At 38.8% G+C, this 21708-nt stretch overlaps 1 protein-coding gene across 10 annotated transcripts in view; it reads left to right on the top strand.

The window, feature by feature from the left end:
- The window catches only part of MEIS2 (Meis homeobox 2), a 207189-nt gene that overhangs the window by 125798 nt on the left and 59683 nt on the right, over positions 1–21708 (top strand). The window lies entirely within an intron of this gene.

The following is a 21708-nucleotide window of genomic DNA, read 5'->3' as shown; positions in this document are numbered from 1 at the left end:
TTAAATCAGTGCTTTGCAGTGATCATTCTGACTCCAGTATGGAGAGTAGATTGGAGAAGGGCCAAAGTTAATACTCAGAAAATAGTTAGGGTACATCATTCTTTTTAAACTTAGTCCTTTTAGTTATGCTTTTTATCTCGGTCCCTTGTCTACCTTACTAGATCTTACCATCACTTTTTCATGCTACTGAAATGAACACAGTTTTTCTTTTTAAAAACTTTGAATTGACTACAGAATAAAATATCGTGAATAATATCTGCCACCTGAAAAAAAACAAAACATATTTTTATTATCTTGATACAATTGGTTTTATGTTCAGATTTTTCCCCCTGTTTCTACAAGGTTTTCCTATTGATATTGCAGTGTCTTTATCATATTTTGTTGAGGTATATTAAAATTTAACACTTGTTGCCCCGCATTTAAGACATTCAGGTAACAAGTTTTAACCAAGGATGACAGGATCAGATAAATTCTGTCCAAATATATTCTTTTTTATTTTTCAGCAATTGAAACTAAGTTGGGCGAGCGCATTCTGCCACTTTCAACCCCAATTATGTGAAAATCCTCCTTTATGGAGAATGTAAAGTCTCCTAAGTATTTGTATTAAGAGTAATGCATGTTGCCTAGGCTGTTAAAGAAATATTGATTTCTGACCCTTAACTGGAATACTTAGCTTTCATTTTTCTTCTTTTTACATAAATTGTGTATATTGTGCTCCCCTCAGGGAGAACTTAAAAGCATTTTGTGTTATGGAGGCTCCATTCTAAGATCTTATTGCTTTTGAGATGAATAAATGGAAGTCTCGCTTTCGCTGGAACAGGCCGATCTTTCCTGTGCAATAAGGCAGAGAAGTCCTACGGGGCTGCACGGGGCCCCAGAATCTCAGAAGTTCCAGGACACTTGCTTATGGCCAAATGGAGCTCCTAGCTTTCAGCTGGTGAGACGCTTTGGCATATTAAAACCATCTAATTTTTATTCAGCAAAAATCTCCTTGGGATTCTTTTATGTAATTTTGAAATTTGTGTTAGGCGACGCTTAAGCCATTTCTTAGGGACTGACTGCAAATACTTGCTGAGAAAACAAGGAGCCTTCGAGGTACTTGCTCCTGGCTTTGCGGTGTGGAGGGAATGGGCGGGCACCCAGACCTTTCGGTTTGCTCTAGGACGTGAAATCCGGCCAGACAGGCTCTGCTGCTCTGACTGTTCCTGTTTCTATTACCAGCCAGCGGCAAGTACATCAATTTTACATCTTCTCCCTATTTTGTTTTTATCAACTTCTCAGGAAGTTTGAAGGTTTTGTGTGATTGTGTGTTTGTTTGGTTTGGTTTTGCCTATTCCTCGAACACACAAAATGGGAAAATTAAAACTTTTGCATACTCCTTATCTATTTATCTTTTTGACAAGATGTTGCTTTAAACACACTTAATATTACTAATTAATTTAATTACACATCCTGGAGTTGCAGTAACACGTTTTCTATTATCTGCTCTAATGGGATGCAGTGCTTCCCACAGTCACCTTGACTCGGAGCTTTAATTGCTTTGTTTCCCGAAGCCTCAGCTCCTGTTTGATGTATCTGATTTCTTTGTATAAAGATCCTCTACTTTATGATGTGTACAAAGTCATTAAATTGGTGTTGAAGTTTATGCAGTGAACTTGCCAACTGGTTACAGCAGACATCTCTTTATGAATTTATGACGGGGTAGTAAAGACAAATGTCAGAAGCTCCTTGTCTGGATGAGGAATCACTCTCCTTGTGCTATGTGGGGGACACTAAGGTGGACACTTCCACTCATCTGCAGAGCAAAGGGCAGTATTGAAATCCACGTTTTCCAGATTGTGAGCATCTCTGACCGACTGCACTGAGGATGGACTGTGCGTGAGCGAGAGAGCACACACCTTCCAATGTGCACACTTCGAAATGAAACTAGACTATGTTAAGGATTTTAACCAGGAGTTATTTTTTGTAAACTGGGTATATGTGTTAGTTATTATTATAGAGTCTGTGTCAATATACTGAAATCCATCAGCTATGACAAGGAAAAGAAATAGTTGAAGAGGGCCATGCATCATTTTCTTTTATGTATACTTTTTTTTTTTTTTTTTTTGCAAAATAGGGCAAAAAAGACAAATATTTTTTCTCAAGTATTATTATATCATAAAATGCTGAAGTTTACACTGTTTTCATGATGAGATCTTCCGAGATTATAGGTATGAGTTTAAGTCACTCCTTTTGCAGGCACAAGTCTTTCCGACTGAGAGCAGACAAACCTAATTTAAAAATAGCTGTGTGTGTGTGTGAGCACTGGTGTGATTACCTTTGCCTTTTTACTTCTCATTAATATTTGAAATTAGAAGGCAGAAAAATTGATTCTTAATTTCAGCGTATACCACAGAGAGTTTATCTCAAAGTGTACATTTCAAACTACCCTGTGTGTGCGTGAGTTTGTGTTCATGAACATGATACCTGCACATGACCAAAGAATTCAGATGAAATATAAGAGTTCCAACACATAAGAAGAGGAAGTCAAATAAGGCAAAAGCACTTTCATATCTGAAAAAAAAAAAGGATGGACGATCAGGGACGTGGAGAGAAGGAAGGGAGGAAGGTGTTCCAGATGGTTCTGAAATTTGTTCAGTAGAGGAGAAGATTCTCAAATGTCATGTGGTTTTCTGAAGAGACAAAAACAAGACTTTAATGTTGATGACAGAGAAGATAAACTGGAAGTGAGATAGTGAAATTCATTTTTATCTACATTTCCTCCCAATTCTCACCCTTTGTGGAAGCTCCCTCTCCCCACTGAGAAAATTCAGATAATTAAATGCAGTCAAGAGTGCAGACTAAGGGAAGAAATGCAACAGGGTCTAATTAGCAAGGTTGTGCTGATGAGGAGTTGAAGAATTTGCTACCTTTACAAACCAAAATGACTAGAATATTATGGAATATTCTTAAAATGCCTCTAGCAAATGATAAAAACGAAATAAAAGTTAGGGCCAGTTTACTTTTCATTATGGGAAAACAGAATGAAGAGACCTGGTTTTGATCTGCCATCTAGTCAACTGATGCATTTTCAATGGGATCCTCCACTACAGAGTTCTGCGCCCAGCTCATGAGAATAAAGAGATGTGTGAGATGTGGTTCCTCCCACTGAGGACCTTACTTTCCTGTTGCAGAGACAGGGCCCCCAGCACCTATAATGCTAGGTACCGTGTGCTCTCTCCTACTTGCTCTCTCCTAGTATATAAATGAAGTATGACCCAGAGAGCAGCTGATTCCTTTGACCACACACAGGAATTTGTTTTCAACCTACACAAACTTGATGCACAACTCAGCCACGTCATTGGCTTCCTCAAAAAGTTCAACCATATAAGGAGCTTTTGAATTCTCTAGTTTTAGTGAAGATTCGTAGTGACATGGGGAGGTGTCACATCACACAGCACACATGTCACTTGAAAAATTCCCTTTATACCCATCTCATCCCCAAGTACCCCCTCTTAACCCGACTTATCGCTCCATCTCTTCTCCGGGGCAGCTCTCCACACAGCTTGTCAGCCCTTTATTAGGCTGAATAGCTGCCGGTTTTGACAAGACACTTGGCTGCCACTAGAAGCCAAGCCTGGGAGATCTATTTCAGCCCCCCATTTCCCAGCCCTCAAGCTTATCAAGGATCCTTTTCAATACAGCTGATTCTTCCCACAAAGCAATTATTTATCAGCATTAGAAAAATTTTTTTTTTAGGAAAAGAGGAAGAATCCCTTAAAGGGCATGATCAAAGAAGTTCTTGAAGAATGGTCTTTCAATCAGAATTGGCTACGTTATGCCACTTCAACAACTAGTACAAAAATCTCAGTGGCTTCTCGTAATAAGAGGTGATTTCTTGGGCACACAAAGTTGATGATGAGTTCACACTACTGTCTAAGGCAGCCGGCCTCCATGTCAGATTGGTGGCACTTCTGTCTCAGCAAGTACCCCCCATAGTTGCAGCAGCAAGGGGGAGGCCTCCACCTGGGGGGTTCACATCGTCAAGTGAATTCTTCAGGCCCCCAATGGCACAGTCTCTTTTATCATAGTCATTTGTCTAGAACTAGTCACATGGTCGTGCCCAGTAGTTAGGGAAGAGGGGTACAAAGGTTTCCATAGGTATAAAATGGGAGGAGAGCCCAAAATAAGGGTAGGCATTTGAAATATGTGCAAGAGGGAAAGAGTTTCAATGGCAGTGATACAAGAAGACACTGGATACAAGAAGCCAGTGTGGTTTGGTTCGGCTCTTACACGCGTGCTGTAGAGCAGAGAGGTATCAGTTTGGGAAGATCAGTCGGGGCCAGGTTGTGAAAGGCCTTCGAGTGCAGGCCAGACTCTGTTTTATTGGTGCCGTGGAGCCCAGCGCGTGCTGAGAAGGCTGTGGGTGGTCCGCGTGGTATCTTGTATGGGTGCCCCTGGTGACGGCTGGGGCTGAATTGTAATCAGTTTTAGAGACATAAAGACCAATGAAAGATTTTCTTCCAAATTGGCTCAGTGTGAAGGAGCACCCAAATCCTGGTGTTCCTGGGGGAACATAAAGGATACCCTACTAATCATCTCCCCCTTACGCATGCCCCGTAAAGATTCTGTCTGCACGGTCTCTCACCTTATTTAACCGGAATGACTTTAAAGAACCCATTACTTTTAAGACCCCTTAACAGACAAATAAGATGCAGGATAACCATGCATCACAGAAAACATTTCTATTTAGGAACACTGATGATACCGATGAGCATTTCAAATGTGTTCAAGTATCAGGAATCAGCTATGTGAGGATGACCAGCTTGATTGGGAAACTCCAACTGTGTGGCAGAGAAATGGAAACAGTGAAGGAATTCGATTTGTGGCTATATTACTTTATATGAATAAATAAGTAGCAACTGTGTGTTATGTGCTTAATTATTATATGGCACACACCAGCATCCCCAGTCACACTTTCTCTGTATGGAGGTGGCCTTAAGGAAGTCTTTCTTTATAAAACTTATATATATCTATATCTATATATTTATATCTATATCTATCTATATCTATCTATCTAACTATATATATATATATATATAATCTCCTATATCCCCTATTAGAACATACATTTCATGAGGTCAGGAGTGTCTCTTCCATTTACTGCTGTGTTTCCAGTGCCTGTAACAATTCCTGGCACTCAGTAACTGTCTGTTCAATTAATTAGTAGACTCACTTAAACCTCGTAAGACCCTTATGAGGTAGGCACCATTAATTTTCCTATTTTATGAGTGAAGAGCCTGAGTCCTGGGGTGATTCAGTAGCCCCTCCAGAGCCCCGCAGTCACGAATCGTGGAGCTATGAAAAGCCAGTCTGGTTCCAGAGCTCATACATGTTGCCACAGTGCTCTTCCGACGACACTGTACTCAGATCACGGTAATTAAAAGTTGGTGTAAAAATTATTCTTTAAGAATCCAAATATTCAGTGTATATGCTTGAGCCATTTCTCTCATATTAAAATACATTTATTGAAAACATGATAAATAATTCTATATGAATGAAAAAGTAAACTGACCCCCCCCCCCAACAAAAAGGCATCTTGTGGAGCTAATAGAGGGTGATCTTGAAGAGCAAATTTGCTCACATGGGCCAAATGTTTCCTCCTGCAGAGTGGGCTGCCTCCCAAAGAATTAGCCTCTCTCAAAATGAATTATTAACCCCAGAATCCTGGCCAAATTCCCACTTGGATAGTCTAGGAACTGCTCAAAACTTGGAATCTATTGAAATCAGCCTGGCGTGATGGCAGTCTTTGCATTAATTGTGATATAATAGAGTTTCTCCAGAGATTTGTGCATATTTTATTCTAATTTGTATAGATGGGTTTTTTCTCTTAAATGTTTTTAGGTTTTTCTTCCCCTCATGAAATATGGCCTGAATTTCTTTATGGTTTTGTGTGTGTGTGTGTGGTTTTTTTTTGTTTTTTTTTTGTCGTTGTTGTTGTTTTTAATTTTGCTGCATGAATACCAGGAGCTCCTTTTTCCTTGGACTTGCCAAACCTTTTTCTCACTTGAATAACTAGTCTCTTAGTCATTATCACAGTGTGTTGCAGACATTAGCCACCAGAAGCTTCCAGATTTCTAACTGTCTTGTACAAACACAAGCATAGCCTGAGTAGAGACAATATTTACTTAGTGAAAATTTTCTCTTTGTTTCTTTCAATTCCCTGCCCTCAAGGAGCTTACGTTCTAGTGGGAGGCACATGTGTATTTAAAGTAAGTGACCTAATGGTGGGACTATTTAGGACTGTCATACTCATCCTAAAATTATGGCTATTAATATCTTCAGACAAGTCTGTGAAATGATGTAGGCGATTTATCTGTCATAGCCTGAGCGGGCACTGTAATGCCACATTCCGGAGAGACAGAGAGGAATGCGTATAGTCCGACTAAAAACCGTTCTGCTTAGGTGAAACTAAAACAAATACCGTGGAAATCCATTGTGTTGCGTGGTTTTGATGGCATCTGTAGACTTCATATCATTGATCAAATCTTGCCAACATCACGGGATTCGTTCTTTCTTTCAATTGGCCTTTCTTGCCTTTGATTCTGCTTGGATCATAAACAAGCGATAAATCACTTACGCTTCCTGCGTTCCCTTCTTTACCTTTATCAAGTGAGATGAGACAATGGATCCGAGCCATGGGCACTTAGAACTTGAGCAGCTAATATTAGAAAAATGCTTTAAAAAGGACAGATGGAAAGAGCTATAAATGCAATCGCTAATGGATTTATGTGCGCGCGCTCTCTCCTTTCAACCTATTTCTACCATTATTTTCCAAAAACTTTCCCAGGGCTCCACCTGAGGGGTGACCTGATGGCACCATAGCACATGTGTTTCCTGAGTCAGTTAAGTGTTTCCAAGAGGCATCTACACTTTACATTCAAATGTCCATCCACTAGGGTATGAAATCATGGAAAGTGTTACTGCCTTTGTGTGACAGTCATGTACATCTGCCTAGACTATTGTTACAAGTGCTGTGGGGCTTTCTACGGGGCTTCCCCTTTACGTAGCTTAGTCAGTATGGCCCAAGAAATATATACTTTGTTGTGGGGGAAAAAACACTTCAGATTTTTCAATAGTGTCAATGCACTGATAGAGGGTATGCTTTTAAATCTGTGACCTGGAGAAACTTGCCGTCCCCTTGCCGTTAGGCTCCTCCCACCTCGGTGGTTCTAACGACTAACGGGAGAAGGTGAGGCCTAGACGCCGACGTTTCTCCTGCCTCCCTCGCGCACTTGCCACGAGAGACTCCATGCTTCAGCCTCAGGCCAGGCATCGGGAAATACGCATTCCTGCATTCGTTGACCAAATATTTCTTGAGCTTATACTGCTCTCCCGAGCCCTTTTCTAGAAGCTGGGCGGGCAGCGGTGAACAAAACGCAGACATGAAAACTCAAGTGCTTGTTAATAAGTCCATCAGAATGTTTCACTTGACATCTCTTGTGAACATCTAAATTTGTTCATTGAAAAATTACAGAGCATTAGTCCACTGGGGTATTAATTGCTTTGCGAGAACATCGTTTATCTTGTGAGAGAACTCGCTTTAGCAAATAGCAAATTCCCTTAGTAATTCAAATGAGAATATTTAGACTTACTATGAATTGTATTCCTAAATGTCCAAGAAGTTAAAGAAAGTAGTGTCTCCAGAGGGTGCTGCTAGGTTCTATCGCATCTTTGGCATTCCATTCATTTAAAATAAAAAGGGAGAATGTGTTCAGAAGCCTAAGGAAGAAAACAGAGCATAACCAGTCAAATGTCGAAATACCAATCTCCTTGTCCCTGATTGTCCACTGCTCCAGACACCTCGCTTAGTAAATACCAGCCCAGGACCTCGCAGCTATTCATCAATGTTTATAAGATTGAACAGATATCACAATGATAAAAATGCACATACACTTATTTATTCCTTATTTGACAGTATATTCCCAGGCGATTTCAAAGTTGTCTGGTTAGGTTAGAAAAAAAATGAAGACCTTATGAAGTAGGTGTGTACACATTTCTTTCTGACTCTCCTTCTTGTATTGTACACCTGCATGAAAACTTAAAATTTTCAACTACCTGAGCCGAAAAAATGTTCCCTTTAGTTTCCGCCAGGTCAGATGTGACACTGAGTGGACACTGATTGTCGGTTGGGACTGTCCGAAGGAGGATAGTTGTCTAGTTTCCTCTAGTATGCTCAAACCCAAGTCATGGTCTTATATGGGGAATAAGAGTTATGAGTTGGATGGTGATTTGTATACACACTTTTGACCTCTTTGAGATATTTTTTTGGTTCTTCCCATTTACCTCTTGTTAAAAACTGATCTCTCTAACCTTTCCTAAGAAAATATCCTTATGTAGACCAAGCATAATCAATACTTTTATGGTGTATACATATGAATAATACCTTGAATTTACTTAATGATTTTCTGCTAGAATATAAAGGCCATTTGTGGCTTATTGCTTGCCATGTGGCAATCCTTAAGTGTTTTGCTAACTTCTTAGAAAACTAAACCCACTCAGCTTATGTTGCATGAGGGTATATTTCTAATTACTCAAATAAGAGTCTTTAAATTATTTAAATAATTAAATAATGCATATGGTTCAGTTAATAACATGCAAGTAGTGAAGCTACCTTCAGACTTTCAACAGATAAAAAACTTGGCATTCTCTATGGTCAACTGGTCAACTCACCACTTGTTTATATTATGGTGGAATATGGGTCAAACTTAAGTTCATCTGCCACAGATATAACATATCAGGCAGGTATCAAAAATGTTAGAGGTCTCTGCCCATTATAGAAAAGCCACAAGTGATAGCCAAATGATTTAACAGTCTCCAACAGTCAGAATGGATGCCCAACTAATAAACCAATTGCTGGCCATACTGGTTTCTACCAGGTGACCTCAGCTACATTAAGGATTGTCCTTTTAAATTCCAGTTTCTGTCCAGCCAGTGTGGCTCAGTGTTTGAGCATTGACCTATGCACCAAGAGGTCACCAGTTTGATTTCCAGTCGGGACACATGCCCAGGTTGTGGGCCTGCAGGAGACAGCCAATCAGTGTTCTCTCTAATTGATGTTTCTCTCTCTCTCTCTCTCTCTCCTTCTCACTTCCTTTCTATCTAAAATTCAATAAAGGGGAAAAAATGCAGTTTCTGTGGAGACACCATTTTCAGAGCTTCTTAAATCCTTGTAAGAAATATTTTCATGCAAAAACAGGATTAATTCTTTGTATGTAAAGATATATTACCAATTTCTAATATCAAGAGGAATAAGAGGTAGCTATTACTTTCTATAAAATCTTACCACTTAATGGGTTAAAAAAAATGACCAGTGCAGTAATTTCAGTTATATTTTTAATTTATTATTTATTATTTCTCTTTTATCCAGTTTGAGAATCACATGCAAACATAGTAGAGAGGTAATTAGAGCACTTTCTGCTGAGGTCACCACGGCTGTCCAAGCCAAGGGGAGCCTTATATCAATATTTTCTGATTTGCTATCCAATTTGGGAAGAAAATAGCCAGATACTAACATATAAGTAAGTTATGAACATGCATTAACATATATCCTTATTGTTTTGCCATGAAACCTTTAATTTTTGTGTACATATTTTCTTTTAGTTCATAGTTTTCTAATTTACTTGGATTAACTCAGCATAGCATTTAATTATGAAAAGGTTAAATGCAATAAAATGATTTGATATTTCAATATTTAATCACTTTCATATTTAATGAATGAATGTTTAGTCAATAGATACCCAGTCATGAAAACATATATTTATATGTCCATATATATATATATATTTTTCATTTTGTTTGGTTATGACATGGATTAGATAGTTTATAATCTTATATACTTAATTTCCAGAAAAAACATACCTATTCATAGGTATGTTAAAAAAAACATTTCGAAGGTATTCTCCTTGTTAATGAGGTGATTTGCGCTTAATAGAATTGGAACCTCACAGAGTGATTTTTTTCATCTGTGTGGAAACGCTCTATATTTAAAGTATTTGCATTCTAAAGCTCAGGTAGAACAGTAACAGGGCCATTCTATGTACAAAGAGATAAATGTACAGCAGTGCCTCTCTGTCCCCATCTTGGTTAGCTAACTTTCACTAGCCTGCCTGCTCTAGAAAAGGGAAGGAAAAACAAATTGATAAGATAAAACTGTGGGGAATTCCAAAATAAATACTGCTAACTGACCTTTTTTGATGGTCCAGTTAAGAGGTTTTTCTTTATTGTTACGGTATCAGTTGGACGCTTTATTTACTGGTACAGTGTGTAACTAAGGTAAACACTTGGGTAATATCTTTGCCATACTTTTTCATGGTTTGTAGACAGACTGATAATGGTCTTTCTCCCGTATTTTTAAAAATCAGACTCATAGATAGTGAGCAGGCAGGCAGCTGTGGTGGGCCTGGGGGCTTTGGAGGGGATAGGGAGATTGAGCCAAAAAGAGAGAGAACTCAGGACATGGGCAACAATGTGGTGATGGTGGGGTGAAGGCGGAAGGGGATAAATGGTGATGGAAAAAAATAAATTTATTTTAAAAAATGAAATCAAAATTTAAATGTAAAAAATAATAAATGATGGTTTAAACTTCGAAATATATCAGATACATCCCAAAGCATTTTAAGACTATGGAACTATACTTAAACAGGGGAAAAAAAAGTTTTTCAGCACACCCTCCATTTCTTAGAGCATACATCTAAGTATATAGCTATATCTATTGCTCACTTATATGCAAACAGAAGCCCCGTGTGTATTAGAAAAAGAGCCGGTTTGTAACCTCTAAACCCAGCTCCTCCTGCTAGCACTTTACACCTTGGTGTTCTCCTCTTGGAACTGTGAAATAAAGGAATGAACTCCCACGTTAAGGAGTTCCATTTCATTATAGCCATCCTGATTGAAACCTTCAGAATGCTCTGCGAGAAATGGTCACTATGAAGGTTCTCTTCCAACCACTGCTGCCCATCACAAGCAGTCATTAGTTTACAGCTACTTCCTTCTTATTTTTATGACTTTTTACTTATCATTAACCCATGCTCTTATCCTGTACTCTGAGATGAGCAAAGAAGATAATATCCACAACATTTTCATTGCTTACTCTAGAGATGATAACCTTTTAGGGAGAAAAAAAAAAAAAGATAACCTTCAGTTTCTTTAAACAACCCTGTCCTCTTTAAATCCAAGTCAGTTTTTTCGTCAAGTTGGACTTTCAGTATATTCTTAAAGTAAATCAGACAAAATTATTTAAAGCATAATTCATGCAAATAAAAGTGACTGAACATACTGGAATTAATCATTATAGCTTATAAACTTGCTTAACAATTTTTTAGTATCTACCTCACATTTTCTTACCCAGATGTGCTTTTTTTAATGTTATTAAATAAATGTTGTAATGGACTAATTGCTAATCCCCATTTCCTTCGAACTCAGTCTCATATGGCACTGTGTCTGAACCTATTAAATAGGATTGTTGTCATAAGATTAGATACAAGTATCTTAGTTGTCTAGACATTATATAACTCTCTACCACATCCTTCAGGTCCTTGTTTTAAAGCAACCCCTTAGCCTTTTTAACAGGGAGAAATTAAATATTAATAGCAAGTTTTGTGCACTTATTTCTTTTCCACAGTTTCTTAGTGTCACCATCTGAATTTGCCAATTTCTACTGAGTTTTCTACATATGAAGTTTTACTCTTGTTTTAAATAATGCCTGCTTTTCAGTTTTGTGTTTGACGTGGGTAAGGGGTTGGTATTATCTGCCTCTTTGAGTGTCTCCTTCCTTTTAAACCTCTCTTCTCATTTGCTATCTAGCTTTCACCTCAACCAACTTCCCTTTCTTTCATTTCAAAAATAGTATTTTTAAGATGCAAAGAATTCACTTGTTTGCATTCTTAAACTTGATTAATTCAACATGCATTTATTGATACTTCTTGCACGCCTGGTAGTGAACTAAATTCTGGAAATAAAACGTGGGTAGCCAGTCTCTGCTCTCGAGGAGCATAGAATCTAAGCAGAGAGATAGATATGCAATGTATTTGCAATGTAGCATGGCAGATGGGGAGAATAATAGGGTGACATGGAAACATATAGGATATGGATATTAAGTTACTTTTACAAGATAAAATCTGGCTATTGGTATCTCTGATTCCTAGGTAGAAATAAAATGTTCCATAAAAAGTGTTCTTTGAGATTATATGTGTGAAATTTCTTCTGGTTGGGAAAATCACCTTAAAAAGGGAGGAAGCCAATTCAGTCTGTGCAAGCTGAGCAAGCCACACCCTCTCAGTTGGCCTGGGCTCCGTGAGACATCAAGTGAGAAAGTTTGAATGAGATGACCTCTAACGTCCTTTCTAGTTCTAAAACTCGGAGTCTGAGTTCTTCTTCTGCAATTCACTGAAAAATCTAAATAGCTTAAACCTGTTTTGAAATCTATTTCAACAAATGACCCATAAAATAAATAAGCACAGAATTCAGTTTTTTGGAAAAGTGGCCTGGTTGTAGAACCGAGTGGCCCCATAAAATATTAATCTGGTCACAGTGTGGAAATGGGAAATGATTGTTAAATGAGTCAAGGCCTTATTTGTGGCCTTTGGCTCATTTGGTAAGATTGCCCATTAGCCACGTAGGCGGCACAGCACGCGTGGCTGAGCAGCTCATGGGAGCGTCCTAACAAATGTTAAATAAAATTATCTTTCTCTAGCCTTAGGAATATATTTTTATTATTTTCAAAATAAGAGTTTGCTCAGCTTTAAAGTCTTAGTCGATAGGATAATAATTGCAATAATTATACTGGTCCCCCCTCATCTGCAGGGGATATGTTCCAAGGTCCCCAGTGGACACCTGCAACTGCAGGTAGTACCGAACCCTACATGTGCCGTGTGTTCTCCGGTACTTACATGTTTTCATTAAGTTCAACTTATAAATTAGGCACACGAAGAGATTAACAATAATAACTAATAATAAAATAGGACAATGATAACAATATGCTGTAGTGAAACTTATGGGAATGTCGTCTCTCTCACAATATCTCATTGTACGATACGTACTCACTGTTCTTCTTGGATAATGTGAGATGATACCGCGTCTCTGTGATGAGATGAAGTGAGATACTCTGAATGACGTGCAATTTAAACTTGTGAATTTGTTATTCCTGGAATTTTTTGTTTATAATTTTCGCATCGCGATGGACCATGGTAACTGAAACCTTGGCGGTGAGACTACTGTATGTTTGTTGTGCTTAAAAGTCTGATGCTTTCCTGCAAGAGTTTTCTAATGTGCTTTTGAAAAACAAAATTTTTCTTTATTGATTTTAGAGAGAGAGGAGGGTGAGAGAGAACTTTGGTCGCCTCCTGCATACCCCCCACTGGGGATCAGGCCCACAACCGGGGCATGTGCCCTGACCAGGAATCAAACCGGTGACCTCTTGGTGCGTGGGTTGACACTCAACCACTGAGCCACACCGGCTGGGCTCTAATGTGCTTTTGTAATAAATTTTTTTTTTGTACTTTTGGAAATTTAGAAGTAGAATGAGTGTTAATGTATCAGACCATCACTTAATTTATCACTCCTGCCCATACAAACCCCCTCTGCACCTGTAGAATATGTACACATAGCATTTCTCCTTGCAGATGCAAACCGATGTTTCTCCTTAGTCCTAAGATACTTAGTTTTTTCCTTGCAGCATTAACTTTGGCTTTATAAAAATTCCTCCTCCATTTTTCTATTTTATCTGTATCTTGATAATAATAAATGTAATAACTGTCTTTAAAAATCTCTGTGCAGTAATCCATCAGGCTCATTCAGTAGTCCTTCAGCTTATCTGCAAAGGTGTGTGTTTCTCTTTGCTCTTCTTCATGAGGCCTTCCTGCCGCGACGCTAAATATCAACCGAACACGCTGACCTCCTGGGATCTGGCAATTATTTAAACCTCTCAAACGTTTTCTGATTTTAAAAGATGGGATTGTTATAATTCCATCCATTTACTTCCATGTGAACTCAAATGGAAATGAATTTCCTGAAATAGCCACATTTTCTTCCTCTCAAATATACATCTGGCATTAAAAAAAAAAAAAAAAACCTAATTTGAATCTGAAATCTGGGTTTTCATGACACCAAACATCTGGAGGAAAAGTGAAAAATCCAGTAGATGTTTCCACATATCCAAATATTGTGTCGGGAAAACAGTTAAACGACTGCCTGAATTTTTCCATTTTTATCTGGGTGTTTGAGCATCATATACAAGGCACCATCAGTTCTTTCTCTGAGAAAACTATCGACTTCAGAAACAATACAGTCACGAGCAAGTATTACTGAGCGCCTCATACAGAAGAAGCGCTGTGTGAAGTGCTATGGAGAGTTCAAAGTTCAGGTCTTCAACTTCGCCCTCGAATGACTTCCAGTCCATGGCGGGTTATAACATGCATGCACATATACACATAAAGACTAGGCGGAGTGAATGGAAGCACAAGTGGGGAGGAGAGAAAACACGGTGGGATTTGCAGGCGGGGGGGTGACTGCTCCTGGCGGGGGAGGACTTGCCACTGGTTCCGGTGTTTGGACTGGCTACAGTGGACATGCCTGAGTCATGGAAATGGAAGAGGATGTCATGATCACCTGATATTTGATGTCATCAGCAGTGGAGACTTTTACTGAAAGCAAATCACCCTAAATTAGTCAGATGATCGCAACAGTTTTTGTGTCATTTTGCACTTCATAGCTTTGTTTCTGGAAGGTTTTTCAGTGTAAGTGTGTTTCTCAGATATTTTGGTTAGTTAACTTACATTCAGCTCCCTCAAGAGTTTTAACCTCACACAAGAAAGGTACTGAAATTAACTCTCACGATGGTCATTTTAAGAAACATTATAAAAACTACCTTATATTTTGCTTTTCTAATTTAGACACGAAATTTTCACAGCCCATATACGTCGCATGCTTATAAACCTCTGTCTTCCAAGTGAGGTGGTTTTTTAATCTATTGAGATCACAACTCCAATAAAAAAAATTTTTTTAATCCCAAAGTCTCAAGATTTTTGCCATGTTTGATTGGAGTCTGTAGGTATAGATTAAAGCAAAATGGTTCATTTTGTTTTGGCTTCTTTTCCTCCTCCTCCTCTACTACTACTACTTCTTCATCATAATAATAATAATAATAATAATAATAATAACAACAACAAACAATTATTTTTAGTTGGAGGCAGAAAGGGAGTAAACTGAAAAAATTCCAGATAACCTAAATCGTGCCCACGTGTATTAGGACTAATTTATTGGCTCAAGTAACTGATTTTAGGTAAAGCTGGGTCCAAGTGCAGAAATGACATCACGGATCTATTGTTTATATCTACTGGCTGAGCTTTCCTTTGCCTGGGCTTCACCCTCAACCAGGCGGCAACAGTAGCCATCAGCAAACTCCAGGCAACAGTTCTACTGGCTTCATAACCCCTTGGACTGACACTCCCACTGACTCCCATTAACCAAACTTGGGTTCCAGCTTCAGTGTAGCTATAATGATTAACCGTGTTGATTGGCTATGCCTGGGTCACTTGGCCACCCCCGAGCATACCCCCAAAATACAATCAGGGTGCTATTACCAAAAGAAAAGGGAAATGCTACTTCAGTGAAGAACCTCATGTTAGAGTGGGAAAGTCCTCCATAAATGTCAGAACAGGTGTTGCTCTCAGCTCTCACCACTGCCTGTTTCTACAACCTGGCATGTTACTTAACCTTTGTGAATCTTAGTTTCCTCATCTATATAAATGAGGGCCCAGGCCAAGGTTCTGTCTAGAGATCTTTTGACTCTAATACTTGGGGGTTCTGATCTCAGGAGCTAGAGGCAAAGGTAAGACAACCTAGAAAATGCAGAGATTTACAAATACTAACACAAAGCAAGAGACACATCATAGTTCATGTAGAAGTACTTCAGGCACAACAGGAAGTCAACTTGGTGGTAGAAGAGCGAAGAGTTTTGACTGCGTCCAAGGAGTGATTAGAAGCTCAGACAACTTGAGAAGGGGGTGTGTGTGTCTGTGTGTGTGTGTGTGTCTGTGTGTGTGTCTGAGAAAGAGTCAGCAAGATTCAGAATTAACCATCACAAACGTTATTGTTATAATCTCCAGAGATATTTTATAACCCATGTATAGCTTTGTTAATCTCTTAATTACACTCCTATAGGGACTGGGCCTTGCAGAGTTGACAGAATTACTGACAAAGCTTGAATGAGAACTTAGGTCTATTTTTTCTCCATTCTTTCTACAAATACTTAGAGACACTGAGACAGAGCAGGGGAGAAACACAAAAGTTAAAAAAAACAACAACACACAAATAAAATAGAAAACAAGGCTTTACCTTCAGGAAGTTACACTTAAAGACATGATATGTAGCCTTGGCTGGTTTGGTCCAGCAGTTAGAGCGTCAGCCCAAGGACCAAAGAGTCACGGGTTCAAGTTCGGTCCAGGGCATGTACCTCTGTTGCAGTTCGGTCCCTTGCTCTGCTCAGGGTTTTGTGGGAGGCAGCCAGTCGATGTGTCTCTCTCACATCCATGTTTTTCTCTCTCTGTCTCTCCCTCCCACTCCATCTTCTGAAGATAAATGGAAAAATATCCTGGGCTGAGGATTTTTTTAAAAAGACAAGCTATATAAATGAGATGATAATGAAAAGCTAAAAATTATAAATGCCAAGTAAATTGCTATAGGAATTTAGTGAAAAGGAGACTACCTCCAACAAAGAGAATATGATGGGTTTTAAATATCTTAATGTTTCTTGTTTTCTTCAAATTTCATTTGTAGTATCCATTCTAGTCATAGCCTAGGAATTTTATTTACATAAGAAAAAGGTGTTAAATTCATGACTATTGAGTACATTTGACATTCCAGAAAGATATGTGCGTATGTATTCGGGGTCCTCAGCACATCTCTTTGTACCCCTTTTCCATAAGCATGGTCCTAACGCAATAAGTAAGATTTGCCCAATGCGGTTTCATTGTCCATCTTAGGGAAATTGCTTAGAGGGTTTCATACCCAAGTGGCATCTTCAAAATCAAGGTCACCTGGATTAACTGAATAAAATACTGTATATGGTATCTTGGAGGGAAGTGAAGAAAAAGAAAAGGTACTTATAATGCTCATTTTCTAAGTATTCACTCAAACTGAGATTCTGCCCAACAAGTTACTTAGTCATTTGTCTTAATGATTATATTACATCACCACAGAAGTAATTTGACAGAGTGTACATTGCTCTTCAAAGAGCTTATCTAGCAAACTTTATAGACCAGTAGGTCAGTCAGATTCATAGGGTAGGAAAAGTGTCTTAGGAGGCAGCACTGAGCCCTGGCTGGTTTGGCTAAGCCGCTAGAGTGTTGGCCTGCAGACCAGAAAAACCCGGGTTCGGTTCCCACTGCAGCGGTTCTCAACCTGTGGGTCGCGACCCCTTTGGGAGCCAAACGACCCTTTCACAGGAGTCGCCTAAGACATAACAGTAGCAAAATTACAGTTATAAAGTAGCAACAATTTTATGGTTGGGGGTCACCACAACATGAGGAACTGCATTAAAGGGTCGTGGCATTAGGAAGGTTGAGATCCACTGCGCTGAGGGCACGTACCTCAGTTGCAGTTTGTCCCCAGCCCCAGTTGGGGTTGTGCGGGTGGCAGCCACTCGATGTCTTCCTTTCACTACGATATTTCTCTCTCTCTCTTCCCCTCTCTCTCCCTCCCGCTCTGTCTGAAGATAAATGCAAAAATGTCCTCGGGTGAGGATTTAAAAAAAAGAGGCAGTACTGATCCTAGTGATACCCTGCTTTTAAAAAAATATCCAGTGAAAGAGAATATCTCATTGTACAAAAAAAGTTAAATTACTATTTCTTTAAAAAAACTATGGAGTGTATAAATTAGCTACAATTGTAATAAAGTAATTATAATATAAAAATTGATATTGGATTTTTGAAAAGTTGTTAAAAACAATACACATGCAGACAAGATATGGGTATATAAACAAAAAGGAAAAGACTCCACCCCTATCTATACAACATGAACTATTATTCACTGTGTGTTTTTATAGATCTTTTTCTTGCACTACAATCATAGATATATGTATGTTAAATTTTATTTATTTGCTTATCTGTTCATCTATTTTATGAATTGGTAATACATAAAGTTCTACAACTTGTCTTTTTTTTACTCAGCAATATATGGGGACACCTTTTCACATTTTATTTCACTGTGATATACTAGAAAGACACGGTATTTCTAATGTTTTATCCTTCCCAATACTACCTTTTAAAATGTATTTTGTACTTCTAATTCTTGATATGATTAAAAGTATCACTTGAAGTATTTTTAAATGTCAGCATAAGTTTTTGCAACATAAAAAAAGTTTACAAAAATCAGTTCCACTTTGGACATCATTGGAGAGGGGTCAATCACAAAAGAAGATTATTATTAAGTGGTTTCACCCAAAAACGGTTGCACTGATGTATTCTAAGGATATTGTAGATCTAATTCCATGCACTTGATAAACCAAGTTACCCCCAAAAGGGGTGGAGTGGGGGTAAAGAAGAAGGCCTAAGGTCAGTATTTTCATTTTAATCGAAGTAACATCATTAATAATGTTATATATGTTTCAGATATCCAATATTATAATTTGATATCTGTATATACTGTAGCATGCCAAAAGTCACCACCAAAAGTCTAACTTCCATCCATCACCACATACTTGATCCCCTTTTCCCACCCAAGGTCAGTATCTTGAATAAAATAATACCTACTTTCCAATGAGTCTTTAAAAAGGCAATTAAAAATATTTTCTATCTACACTGAGTCACGTCTCATCAACTTTCTGTTGGTTATTCAACATAAGAGGATCTTTGTGGATCACTTTTTCTGTTCCACGGTGGCCTCAGATTTATGTGGGCATGAGCAAGGCTTTGACCTCTGCCGGTTCTTTCTCGACGAAGGGAATCGTCATCATTGCTATTATGTTACCCTGTGTGTTCCTATGAGTAAGTTGAGCCACCTCTGGGCCACTGGACCAGGGTGGGTTGGCCCCCAACGGTGAATAGACTAAACTATAGCTTTAGTCCAAGAATATGGAAACTGACAACAAATTATTGCTTGTGGTCTACTTCCAGTTTTCAAGTGCAAACAGACCAAAGTTTATTTTAAATTTGAGCCAGTCAGACGTTTAGTAATATACATCAAAGGAGACGCGAAGGCTTCCCATGTTTATTATTTCAATATGATGTCTGTTCTAATAAAGTAGAAAAATGCATATGATAGACCATGTAGTAGAAATTCTCTAGTTCCACAGTTTGGCCTTCAAAATACACATATATTTATAAATTAATCCGAAACACATTGCCACGAATCCCGTTCCTCCGAAAGCTGATGGCACCCCCATCCCTTTGTGAATTTTGGGAATGGAGTGGCCGTCTGCCAGGGCACCTTCAGACAAACAGCCCACTTCATGTGTAAAAGGAGCACAGCATCATGAATGTTCAGAACCACAGGCTGCTATTTAAATAAGTTAAAGTTGTTATGGTCTTCCCTATTAATTAAAAAAAAAAAAAAGCCATCTGTGCAAGGTGAATTTTGGTAAGGTCCCAGTTTTTTTAATGATTATGGGTGGAATTTACAACTGCTTTCCTCATGTCAATGCGGCATAGGGATTCCCAAGATAAAATACAATGTTTATGTAATTTTGTGGTCATTTGACTCAATTTCTAATAAAACACCGGAGAGGGTTCTTGTGATTATTATTCATTCAGAATATATAGTCATAGATCACCTTTCTGCTCTTCTAGTTCCTTAAAATCCTAACCCTTTATGTCATCCAAATCTTTTCTGTGTCTATGTATGTATCTTTGCTTCTCTCTCTCTCTCTCTCTCTCTCTCTTACACACACACACACACACACACACATTTTGTCAGAACCATCTTTAAATGCATCACAACAGTGAGCAAAACTAAACACACACAAAAGGAAACAGCACAGAGAAACAGCACACCCGGACGATGGTACCAACACAGAGCTAGACCCTCATATGAGGCGTCCTTCTTTTCATGTTGGTTATTTGCAGAATTTATTTCCATTGGGCAAATAACCTATAAACCTAAGCTTTCAAAACCTTCGAGGGAAAAAAAGTCAAAAGATGTTCCTCCCTTGAATCTGGCAGGGAAAACCAGGACAAGAAGGATTGGGGGGTTTTTGTTGTTGTTGCTGTTGCCGTCGGTGTCATTTTCGCCGGAACCTGTGTTTTCAGTCCATTAAAAATGTGTACCCTGAGCCTTTTTCAGTTCGAAGCCACCCCAGCGTCTGTGATGAGCAATCCTACCTGTTTGTGCAGTCATTCATTATCTCCATTACCAAAAGGAGAATAGAGGACAATTACATTGTTTGGACGAATCAGGGTGTTAGGAGGAGTATTTGTCATGGTGGCAGAGTACAGCTCCTGACAGGCAACAATTGATGGCCAGGAACGAGTGTGAGTGGCCAGAGCAGCCTCATAGGATGCAAATTACTGAGTGTGGATTCCAATTTATCCTGTTCATTTTTCTTGCCCGTGCTGAAGACCATTAGTGGTTTTTGAAGCAGTGAAGGGGTCATTACTAATGTGGGTAGGCTCGACGCAGGAGGGGGAAGGAGGGGAAAAGCCTTCTGTAATTACACAGCTTTCAGGAACAGGCTGGGGGCCCTAGCCAAAAAAGTGTCAACACCTCACAATCAGAAAAATTTATTTTCATTTTATGCTTAACCCATATTAACTCAACATTATCATCTTTCTTTGTTAACATTTGCAGAATATTAAAAGCCTGGCTTCTCTATTAATACAAATCTAGTTAACCCCTTTTGCTGGAGAGGGGATTTTGTTTAACCTAACGGCATCTGGGTTTGCTAGGAAGCGATTGCGCGCATTTCGGATAATGCCCGCTATTATAGAGGATGAAATACCTGGAGAATAGGGTCTTAGATGACTGGAAAACATTCTCTCTCAAACAGGGAACGAGGAGAATGCTCTGAATGGAATACTTGTCCCCAATGTCAACCTTTCACAATATTGATGGGAAATACTTATTAGTAAAGGCTTTCTCGTTTGTGAACCACTTGGACATGCTGGATGAAAGTTTACTTTTCTGTTTAAGAAAAACAGTGAATTTACGTACAGCAGGGACCTGTTTAACAGCCATGGTTATAATTCTGTACCCGCCAGTACAGTGTCTCGAAGTCCATGTAGGATTCTAAGTAACAGTCTTTGATTTCAGAACGGCAGAGGAAAGTGGTTTGATGATGGGACGGTGGTTTTCTACAAATGTTGGTGAATTGTGATGAAAAGTTAAAGAATTAAAAAAATTCTAAAACCTGTGGCTTTCTTCTCAGATTGCCATACTTTAAGGTAAAATGTAGAATTTCTCTGTGAAGCATTGCACATAATTGGCTCCTTGTGTGTGACCCTGTTAACCCAGAGCATAACCAGGGAAAATGAAAGCATCTCCCACTGTCCCTCAGAGGGGCGAACATAAATACACTGTCAGTAAACCCTGTTGTAATTGAAGCGGTTGCCATGGCTGTTGTGATTATATACTATCTCACTTTCCAAACTTTTACTGTCAATAACCTCAGATTAATTAGGAAATAATGATTATATGGAGCCATCCCACAAAGATAACATAGAGGGAGGGCTTTACAAA

This window comes from Molossus molossus, unplaced genomic scaffold (assembly GCF_014108415.1).
Source record: "Molossus molossus isolate mMolMol1 unplaced genomic scaffold, mMolMol1.p scaffold_m16_p_1, whole genome shotgun sequence".
Taxonomy (NCBI): domain Eukaryota; kingdom Metazoa; phylum Chordata; class Mammalia; order Chiroptera; family Molossidae; genus Molossus; species Molossus molossus.
This window is presented reverse-complemented; position numbering and strand designations above follow the sequence as displayed.